This window comes from Phascolarctos cinereus, unplaced genomic scaffold (genome assembly GCF_003287225.1).
Source record: "Phascolarctos cinereus isolate Bilbo 61053 unplaced genomic scaffold, phaCin_HiC Scaffold_9;HRSCAF=440, whole genome shotgun sequence".
Taxonomy (NCBI): domain Eukaryota; kingdom Metazoa; phylum Chordata; class Mammalia; order Diprotodontia; family Phascolarctidae; genus Phascolarctos; species Phascolarctos cinereus.
The window spans coordinates 217975527-217987572 of NW_027556402.1; the positions used below are offsets into that span (position 1 = coordinate 217975527).

General features: G+C 38.1%; 1 protein-coding gene across 1 annotated transcript in view; it reads left to right on the forward strand.

The window, feature by feature from the left end:
- Window positions 1-12046, forward strand: part of ZDHHC13 (zDHHC palmitoyltransferase 13) — a 95137-nt gene that overhangs the window by 69553 nt on the left and 13538 nt on the right. The window lies entirely within an intron of this gene.

Consider the following 12046-nt stretch of genomic DNA (forward strand, 5'->3'; position numbering starts at 1 on the left):
CCCTAGTTCAGAGTGTGATTTCTTCTCATTTCTATCATTGCAATAGCCTCCTAATTGGGCTCCCAGCCTTAAGTCACTCCCCTCCAGTCCATCCTCGGTATAGCTGATTTTCCTAAAGCACAGGTCTGATCCTATCACACCCCTACTTAGTAAACTCCGGTAGCTCACTATTGACTCCAGGACCAAGTATATCAATTTTATCTCACAATTTTAAAATGTCTATTTTTGTGTAATTTTTGTATGAAAGTACATCTATACAAGGAAGGAGTCATACTCAAAAATTTTTGACTGATTGGGATCATAGATCCCTATTGGAGTTGGAAGAGACCTTAAAGATTATAGAGTCCAACCCGCTTGTTGTACAAATAAAGAAACTGAGTCTGAGAGGGCCTGAGTGACTTACCCAAGTAAGTGTCCAAGAACTTGAACATTTGGATCTTCCTTCCTCTAAATCCAGTACTTTACCTACTGTACATTATTCCCAAAGGCTCTTTTTGCTTCCCCCTTAAAAAGACCTATCCTCCATGTAGGTGGAGGATATGGATGCCATATCAAAAAACCACTCTTCCCCCTGAAAATCTCCTTATTAGCGTGCCCTGGAAGCCAACATTCCTTACAATTCTTGTTAAAAAAAAAAAGGAGAAGAATTATCTAGCAGAGTAGCTTATTAATCTATCATTGGCCATTAACACTTTCTCAACAGAAGAGTCTATCAGATTAGTATTAGCAGAGGGAAGGACTTAAAGTGAGACACAGGATAGGGAAATTATGGAGGAGGACACTTGGAATCTGGAGTCCCTCTTGTGTGGGCTAAACTGGCCAGGCAAAGCTTGATGGTGAATGTAGGACCTGAGATGGGCCTGAAAGTATGTGTAGGATTCAGATAAATGGAAAGAAGCAAGGAAGATCCTTTAGGTAAAAGGAACAGCATCAAAGGCTTTGATGATTGTTCCCCAAAGCAGCCCCCCCCCAAATATTCAAGAGTCAAACTTGGGGTTGGAAGTGCAACCTCCTGTATGGTTGTGGTGTACTTCAGCTTGTGATTTCACCTATGGTATAGCCAAGTCTGTAAAGAAACAAAATGTTAGCCATTTTTGTGGGAGTAAGTAACACCTGGCCTCTTTGCCAGAGGCTTAACTGTAAACCATGCAGACCTGACCCACTGCATATAGGATCATGCCTTTCTGCTCTACAGCTTGGCTCTGGCCATTAGTCACCTTAGTATTCATCCTTCATCTATCAGTCAATCAATATTTATTGTCTACTCCATTGGTCACTCCTCACAATGGCTGCATAGTGCTGTTCTCCTTAGATCCTTAATCTCTCCTTCTATCCATTTGGAGCCGATGATCTCACCTCCTTCACCTGGAAAATCAAGAATAACGACGGTAGTTCTATCTGCAACCCTTCTAACCTCAACAAATCCCTTTCCCTCTATTCTTCAAGGTCTAGAAGAAATGCCCCACTCCCTTCCACTGTACCCTACACACCCTTCTTTCCCAACTTATAATGAGGTTTTGATTCCATGTTCATCCCCCTCTTCAGCATGTTCAGTGCTTTCTTCTGCATTAGATTGCTCTGCCTCCAAACAGTCCATTCTCTCTTGGCTTGAAAAAATAAAAAGACCTTTTTCCTCAGTCCAACTCTTCTACTGGAACATGCATCAGAGCTCCTGGTTTCTAGTTGGGATTCTGCCACTTACTCTGTATATATGGGCTTGGCTGTTACTTCTCATCTCTGTCTACTTCCTCATTTGTAAACTGACCAGGTTGTACCAAATGACTTCTCTAATATCCCTACCAGCTCCAACATTTCATGATTTATTATCCATTTCTCTCCTTTTCACTGCCAAACTCCAATTAAGCTGCTCTCAACAGTCACCAGTATATCCGACTCCTCCAAAATCCAATAGCCTTTTGACTAGTTCCCATTCTCTTTGAGAATTGATTCTCTTCCTCAGTTTCTCTCACTTACCCTCTGTGACACTACTTTCCTGGTCTTTTTCTCCCCTCTCTTGCTGATCGTCTGTTGCCTCCTCCTTAAACGTGAACATGCCCTGAAATTTAGCCAGTAATCTTCTATTCCTCTCCCTATGTGCTCTCATTTTAAAGAACTTCCAGAGCACTCAAGTCTACAGCCCTAGTCCTTTCCTAGCTCCCTGGATTATATCCAGCTGCCCACAGAATAATGTCATTTAGGATTTTAAATTTTTATTTATTTTATTTTTATTAATTTAATATTTTTATTGCCTCAGTACCACCATGTCTGTTTTAAGCCATGACCTGCCTCTTCCTCAAAGGGTTCCTCTTTTATGTCAGCGTAACACTACCATTTCCCATCTCCCCCATGCTGGACTGGAAATCTTGGATTCTTGGAATCATCTTACCCTTTACATTTCGTTTACTGGAACAGCCTCTTAAGTGGTTAATACCATTCCACTCCATCTATACACAAATGCTAGATTATTTCCCCTAACACCTCATTTTGTTCTGCCTAAGAATTTCCAGTGGCCACCTACTGCTCAGTAGATCATTTGGTAGCTCCTGAGCTTACTTTCAGTCAGCTTCATTAGCCGTCTCCACCTTAGCACCGCTACCCCACATTACTTCACCACGCAGGGTCTCTCTCTTCCAGCAAGGCCAGTCTCTCCCCACAACATATGTCATGCTTGCTCTTGCCTTTTCTATTCTTCCCACGTGGAATCCTTGGAAAAACAAAGCAAAACATGAAGGAGGGCAGCGTAGCTGTGCCAAATTTCAAACTATTTCACAAAGCAGTGATCATCAGAGCAACCTGGTACTAACGAAGAAACAATGGTGGATATAAATTAGGTGGAATAGATTAGGTACGCAATACAGAGTAGTAATTTACCAGACTAAGCTTTCATAAACCCCCAAACCCAACCTTTTGGGGCAAGAACTCACCATTTGGGAAGACTTCAGCTTCCAGGAGCCAAGATGGTAGAATGAAAAGGTAGTTGCTCTCACTCTCCCCTATCAACCTCTGAAAACCCAGTAAATATCACCCCAGAAAAAAAACCCTGGAACACCTGAACTAGAAGAAAGACGAGGAGAGCAGCAGTGCAGCAGCCCAGCAAACGGGTCTCCCAGTGCCTCAGCAAAAATAAGGGAGGCAGAACTACAAGGGGCCCCAGGCGGATAAGTACCCTGCAGCATTCATCTGAAAGGAGGTGAAGAAAACAACCCAAAGGCTTCCTAAAGCCCCAGCCTTGCTGATTCCAGCCTAACACCAGTGAGCTATTGGAGCCCTGCAGCCTCCAATTATGAAGAAATCCTGAAGCCCAGGTGGTAGAACAGGCAAACATCAACACCTGGACCTCTGAGTGCCTCAGTGAGGGCAGGGGGAACCGGTGGAAACCAGGTCAGAAAACCACCAGGTGCATTAGCAGAAACCAGCGAGACAACACTGCAGGGGGCCCCAGGCAGATAAACACCCTGCAGCACCCATCTAAAAGGAGCTGAAGAAAGCTAAAGGAAAGGAAAAGCAGGCAACCTAGAATTGCCTGAAAGTTCCAGCCTTGCTGATTCCAGCCCAACAAGAGGTAAGCTGCCAGAAACCTACAGCCTCTAATTCCCAGCATAAGAGGCCCCAGCTCTCAAAGCCAGTGACCAAGACCTAGGCTCCCAACACAATAAGCTTGGGTCAGTACCCTCTGTTCCCCAGCAGGAGAGCTCAATCTCTTTAAAGACTAGGGAATAAAGAAACACCATGAGTAAAAAGAAACGTACCATAGATTCATATTATGAGAAGAGTGAAGATCAAGACAGAAATTCTGAAGAGGACAACATTGTCAACAAACCCACATCTGCAACAACAAAAGGGAATATGAACTGGTCTGAAGCCCAAAAAGCCTTCTTAGAAGAGCTCAAGAAGGATTTTAATAGTCAAATGAGAGAGGTAGAAGAGTCCTTCAAAAATACAATTGGCCAATTGGAAAAAAAATACACTGAAGAAAACAAGTCCCTAAAAAACACAATTGGCCAGTTGAAGAAGGAAGTACAAAAACTAACAGAAGAAAACAATCTGTTAAAAACTAGAATTGGACAAATGGAAACTAATGTCTCTATGAGAGAGCAAGAATCAGTCAAACAGAAACAAAAAAATGAAAAAATAGATGAAAATGTAAAATACCTCATCAGTAAAACAACCGACCTGGAAAATCGACTCAGGAGAGACAATTTAAAAATTATTGGACTACCTGAAAATCATGATGAAAAAAGAGCCTGGACAGTATCTTTCAGGAAATCATAAAGGAAAACTGCCGAAGTCCTAGAACCAGAAGGGAAAATAACCATAGAAAGAATCCACCGATCACCACCTGAAAGAGATCCCAAATTGACAACGCCAAGGAAATATAGCAAAATTCCAAAATTACCAGATGAAAGAGAAGGTGCTGCAAGCAGCCAGAAAGAAACAATTTAAATATCATGGAACCACAGTCAGGATTACACAGGACCTTGCAGCTTCTACATTAAAAGACCACAGGGCATGGAACATGATATTCCGTAAGGCAAAGGAGCTTGGAATGCAGCCAAGGATCAATTACCCAGCAAAAGAGCATCATTTTTCAAGGGAGGAGGTGGATATTCAATGAAATAGGAGACTTCCAAACTTTCCTGATAAAAAGACCAGAGCTCAACAAAAAATTTGATCTTCAAGTACAGGACTCAAGAAGGACTTAAAAAGGTAAATGGGACAGAAGGATACAATATGTTGTTAATAAGGGGGGGGCTGTTTAAACCCCTACAAGGGAATATGAGACTTGTAACCCTTGAGAACTGTATTGTTATTACACCTTGTTAAAGGAGTATACATAAAGAGGGTGGATATTAGTTGACTTTGATGTAATGATAAAAAAATCTAATCAAGTGGGTTAAATGGATCCAAATAAGTGGATCAATCTGATCTTAGAAAATGTACTGAGAAAGGAGGAGGCAGACAAGGGTAAATTACATTACAGGAAAAGACACAAAATCCTATTACAGCAGAGGGAAAGGGGGGGGAGCATTGTTTGAACCTTACTCTCATCAGATTTGGCTCAAGAAGGGCATAATATAATCAGTTAGGTATAGAAATCTAACTTGCCCTATAGGCAGTAGGAGGGAAAAGGGGAAAGAAAAGGGAGGGGGAAAGAAAAGGGAGGGGAAAGAAGGGAGGGAAGAAGCAGTAAGACTAAAGGGGAAGAAAAGGGAAAGGGATAATAAAAGGGGAGGGACTGAAGGAGGCAGTGGTCAAAAGCAAAACACTAGTGAAGGGGGAAAGGAAAAAGGAGAAAGAAAAGCATAAATAGGGGGAAAAGGATGGAGAAAAAGACACAGATAGTAATCATAACTGTGAATGTGAATGGGATGAACTCTCCCATAAAACGGAAACGGATTGCAGAATGGATTAAAAACCATAATCCTACAATATGTTGTTTACAGGAAACACATTTGAAAAAGAGTGACACATACAGGGTAAAGGTAAAAGGCTGGAGCAGAATATATTATGTGTCAGCTGAAGTGAAAAAAGCAGGGGTAGCAATCCTGATCTCAGACAAAGCAAAAGCAAAAATAGATCTAATCAAAAGAGATAAGGAAGGAAACTACATCCTGCTAAAAGGCACCATAGACAATGAAGTAATATCATTACTAAACATATATGCACCAAATGGTATAGCATCCAAATTCTTACAGGAGAAGTTCAGGGAGTTACAGGAAGAAATAGACAGCAAAACTATACTAGTGGGGGACCTGAACCTCCCCCTCTGCACTAGATAAGTCTAACCACAAAATAAACAAGAAAGAAGTTAAGGAGGTGAATAGAACATTAGAAAAGTTAGGTATGATAGACCTCTGGAGAAAACTGAATGGGGATAGAAAGGAATATACTTTTTTCTCAGCAGTACATGGCACATACACAAAAATTGACCATGTACTAGGGCATAAAAACCTCACAATCCAATGCAGAAAGGCAGAAATATTAAATGCATCCTTTTCAGATCATGATGCAATAAAAATTATATGTAATAAAGGGCCATGGAAAGATAGACTAAAAAATAATTGGAAACTAAATAATCTAATCCTAAAAAATGATTGGGTCAAACAACAAATCATAGAAACAATCAATAATTTCATTCAAGAGAATGACAATAATGAGACAACATACCAAAACCTATGGGATGCAGCAAAGCAGTTCTTAGGGGAAGTTTTATATCTCTAAATGCTTACATAAATAAAATAGAAAAAGAGGAGATTAATGAATTGGGCATACAACTAAAAAAACTAGAAAAAGAACAAATTAAAAATCCTCAACTAAACACCAAATTAGAAATATTGAAAACCAAAGGAAAAATTAATAAAATTGAAATTAAGAAAACTATTGAACTAATAAATAAAACTAAGAGCTGGTTTTATGAAAAAACAATAAAATAGATAAGCCTTTGGTTAATTTAATTAAAAAAAGAAAGAAGAAAACCAAATTACTAGTATCAAGAATGAAAAGGGCGAAGCTACCACCAAGGAAGAGGAAATTAAAACAATAATTAGGAATTATTTTGCCCAACTATATGCCAACAAATTTGACAATCTTAGTGAAATGGATACATATTTACAAAAATATAAATTGCCCAGATTAACAAAGAGGAAGTAAAATACTTAAATAACCCCATCTCAGAAAAAGAAATTGAACAAGCCATTGATGAACTCCCTAGGAAAAAATCTCCAGGGCCAGATGGATTTACATGCGAATTCTATCAAACATTTAAAGAACAATTAATTCCAATACTATATAGACTATTTGGGAAAATAGGTGAAGAAGGAGTCTTACCAAATTCTTTTTATGATACAAATATGGTGTTGATACCTAAACCAGGAAGAGTCAAAACAGAAAGAAAATTATAGACCAATTTCTCTAATGAATATAGATGCAAAAATTTTAAACAAAATACTAGCAAGTAGATTGCAGCAACTTATCACAAGAATAATACACTATGACCAGGTAGGATTTATACCAGGAATGCAGGGTTGGTTCAATATTAGGAAAACTATCAGCATCATTGAGCATATCAACAACAAAACCAACAGAAACCACATGATCATCTCAATAGATGCAGAAAAAGCTTTTGATAAAATACAACACCCATTCCTATTAAAAACACTAGAAAGCATAGGTATAAATGGAGTCTTCCTTAAAATAATAAATAGCATATATCTAAAACCTTCAGCAAGCATTATATGTAATGGGGACAGGCTAGAAGCATTTCCAATAAGATCGGGGTGAAACAAGGATGTCCATTATCACCACTGTTATTCAATATTGTACTGGAAACCTTAGCTTTAGCAATAAGAGAAGAAAAAGAAATTGAAGGCATTAGAATAGGCAAAGAAGAAACAAAGCTATCACTCTTTGCAGATGACATGATGATATACTTAGAGAATCCTAGAGAATCAAGTAAAAAACTACTTGAAATAATAAACAACTTTAGCAAAGTTGCAGGCTATAAAATAAACCCACATAAATCATCAGCATTTCTATATATTACCAACAAAGCCCAACAGCAAGAGATAGAAAGAGAAATCCCATTTAAACTTACTGTAGACATTATAAAATATTTAGGAGTCTACCTCCCAAACAAACCCAGGAACTCTATGAACACAATTACAAAACACTTTTCACACAAATAAAATCAGATCTAAATAATTGGAAAAACATCAGTTGCTCATGGGTAGGCCGAGCTAATATAATAAAAATGACAATCCTACCTAAGCTAATTTACTTATTCAGTGCCATACCAATCAAACTACCAAAATTATTTTATAGAGTTAGAAAAAATAATAACAAGATTCATTTGGAAAAACAAAAGGTCCAGAATATCAAAGGAACTAATGAAAAGAAATGCAGGGGAAGGTGGCCTAGCAATTCCAGATCTTAAATTGTATTATAAAGCAGCAATCATCAAAACTGCTTGGTACTGGCTAAGAAATAGGGAGGTGGATCAGTGGAATAGGTTAAATATGCAAGACACAGTAGTCAATGACTATAGTAATCTATTATTTGATAAACCCAAAGACCCCAGCTTCTGGGATAAGAACCCACTCTTTGAAAAAAATGCTGGGAAAACTGGAAAAGAGTATGGCAGAAACTAGGCATAGACCCAAATCTCACACCATATACCAAAATAAAGTCAAAATGGGTTCATGACTTAGATATAAAGGCTGATACCATAAGTAAACTGGGAGAACAAGGAATAGTTTACCTATCAGATCTATGGAGAACAGAAGAATTCATGACCAAACAGGAGATAGAGAACATTATGAAAAGCAAAATGGATAATTTTGATTACATTAAATTGAAAAGTTTTTGCACAAACAAAGCCAATGCAACTAAGATTAGAAGGAAGGTAGAAAATTGGGAAAGAATTTTTACAACCAGTCTCTCTGATAAAGGCCTCATTTCTAAAATATATAGAGAATTAAGACAAATTTATAAGAACACAAGCCATTCCCCAATTGATAAATGGTCAAAGGATATGAACAGACAGTTCTCAGATGAAGAAATTAAAGCCATCTATAGTCATATGAAAAAATGCTCTAAATCGTTATTGATTAGAGAAATGCAAATCAAAACAACTCTGAGGTACCACATCACACCTATCAGATTGGCCAACATGACAAAAGAGGAAAATGATAAATGTTGGAGAAGATGTGGGAAAATTGGAACACTAATACATTGTTGGTGGAGTTGTGAAATGATCCAACCATTTTGGAGAACAATTTGGAACTATGCCCAAAGGGCTACAAAAATGTGCATACCCTTTGATCCAGCAATAGCACTTCTAGGGCTATATCCCAAAGAGATCAAACAAATGGGAAAAGGACCCACATGTACAAAAATATTCATAGCAGCTCTTTTTGTGGTGGCAAAGAATTGGAAATTGAGAGGATGCCCATCAATTGGGGAATGGCTGAGCAAGTTGTGGTATATGAATGTAATGGAATACTATTGTGCCTATAAGAAATGATGAACAGGCTGACTTCAGAAAAACCTGGAAAGACTTATATGGTCTGATGCTGAGTGAAGTGAACCTGGAAAGACTTATATGGTCTAGACTCTAAAATTGTTAAACTGACCCTTCTCAGCATTACGAGGATCTAAGACATCTCCAGAGGCCTTGGGATGGAAAATGCTGTCCACATCCAAGAAAGAATATGGAAGTCGAATCGCTCATATTTTTACCTTCTGTTGAGTTTGTTTCATCTTTCTGATGGTTCCTCCTATTGGTTTTAATTTTTACTTACAACTTCACTAATGTGAAAATATGTTTAATGGGTATGTAAATGTAAAGCCTATATCAGATTGTGCGCCGTCTTGGGGAGGGGGGGGGAGAAAGGGAGAAAAATTTTCAACTCAAAAGCATATGGAAATTTTTAAAAAAATTAAAAAATTAAAAAAAAAAAAGAAATGATGAACAGGCTGACTTCAGAAAAACCTGGGAAGACTTATATGGTCTGATGCTGAGTGAAGTGAGCAGAACCAAGAGGACTTTGTACACAATAACAGCCATGTTATGCAATGACTAAGATTGTTAAACTGAACCCTTCTCAGCATTACAAGGATCTAAGACATCTACAGAGGTCTCAGAATGGAAAATGCTGTCTACATCCAAAGAAAGAACTATGGAAGTCGAATCGCTATCACTTATTTTTACTTCTGTTGAGTTTTGTTTCATCTTTCTGATGGTTCCTTCTATTGGTTTTAATTTTTACTTACAACTTCACTAATGTGAAAATATGTTTCATGGGTATGTAAATGTAAAGCCTATATCAGATTGTGTGCCATCTTGGGGAGGGTGAGGGGGAGGAAGGGGGAGAAAAATTTTCAACTCAAAAGCATATGGAAGTGATTGTTGATAAATCAAAATAAATTAATAAAATTTAAAAAAAAAAGAACTCACCATTTGACAAGAATTGCTGGGAAAACTGGAAAGTAGTTTGGCTGCCTTCTTTCACATTTTTTTCATTGATTTTCTAGATATTTGTGACCTGTAGTTCTTCCAGGTGAATTTTATTATTATTTTTTCTAGTTCTGTAAAGTAATTCTTTGGTAAGTTTGATTGGTATGACATCTCTCTGGCATTTACAGTTCTTCACAGCCTAACCTACCTTTCCAGCCTTACTATATACTATTCCTCTTACCAAATTCTTTTTTAAATTTGAACTTTTTTAAACTATTTTTTTTTGCTTTTGTTTTGGTAAGGCAATCAGGGTTAAGTGATTTGTCCAGGGTCACACAGCTAGTAAGTGTCAAGTGTCTGCAGCCAGATTTGAACTCAGCTACAAGGCTGAAGCTCTATCCACTGCACCATCTAGCTGCCCCTTAGATGGTACATCTCAAATTTTTAAAAAACTTTTAAAAAATCTTTTTTGGAGGCAATTGGGGTTAGGTAACTTGCCCAGGGTCACGCAGCTAGTAAGTGTCAAGTGTCTGAGACCAGATTTGAACTCAGGTCCTCCTGACTCCAGGGCTGCTGCTCTATCCACTACAACACCTAGCTGCCCCTTACCAAATTCTTTCTTGCTGTTCCTTACACATAACAATCAATCTCCAATCTCTGTGCCTATACTAGACATAACCTATACCTAGAATGTACTTCCTCCTTATCCCCATTTCTTAGGATCCCTTGTCTTTTTCAAGACTCAGCTCAAATGTCACCTTCTACGTGAAGTCTTCCCTTATTATCCCACTTCCTGGCATTCTCCCTCTCCAAATTACCTTCCATATATGCTATTTCTACTTAGTTATTTGTATATTGTTTACACCAATAGAATGTAATTTTCTTGAGAGCAGGATGTATTTCACAGGTATCTTTGTGTCTAGCTCTGAGCACAATGCCTGATACACAATGGCACTTAATAATTTCTTGTTGTTCATTGATTCATATAGAATTTACAAGTAGGGAGAATTATAAGATTTTGTGCTTCTAAAACATAGCAAAAAAGTGAGAGCTTTTGTTGCTGACAGGTATGTGTAATAAAACAGAAATAAGAATCATTCCTACTTTACCTACTTTCATTTGTATATCAGTCAAGGAGGAGCTTGGAAGTGAGGCTTCCATGTAGTTCTCATAGTAGAATTTTGAGGGCAGAGGCCATGAAATGTATTTTGGAGACATAGGAAAACAATGAAGAATTTTAAAGGAATTTTTAACCATAAGTCAAATGATTGTCTGGGGCCTAGGGCTGCAGGTTTGCTTAGGAGACAGGGTGCTAGTCAGAATAGGCTTCAACGTAGCCCAAGGAATTCTGCTTATGTATCTTCCCTACTCATTCCGGTGACTCATAGTCTTAACTCTACACTAAAAGAGTTCCAACTTGCCCTTATCAAGTAGACGGTTTCTAGTGATTTCATCTTAATAGATGGAAACAGAAAATAGCGAATAGCTCTGAAGAACTAAAGCAGGATAACTAATAACTTAAAGTAGTTTGAAGACCATGATACCAGTGGAGATATTCAGGAAAGACAAGTCAACAGGGAAGAGACACAATATGGAATGCCCAGCAGAGAACAGAGCAGCAACATCACCTGGAGGACTTTGGCAGCCCTATAGCATTACAGGAGTGAATTGTTCTGGCTACACTGGTCCCCGATGTGTATGTGTATGTGTATGTATGTGTGTCCTCCGTGTGTAACTAAATGGCTTTCTAATGTGTATCCCTTCATGCATGTTTCCATATCACAAATATTCTCTGTGTGTGTGTGTGTGTGTGTGTGTGTGTGCCCTCCTTCTACTGATGGTAACCTATGAGGGCATTTTTTTCTTGTCACTTGATTTACTACTCTTCTCATAGGTTTTCTTTTGTTCTAATTAACCCAGAAACATGAACTGAAAGTCATGAAATAGTAGTGATTATTTTGCTCTTTGTATTAAGAATATATCTCATAATTTGGCTCAAATCAATGAAGAAAAATGAAGTTTAATGAAAATGTAGACTCATGCTGATGACAACCCCCCTTTATATAGGGCTTTATGAAGCACTTTCCACAC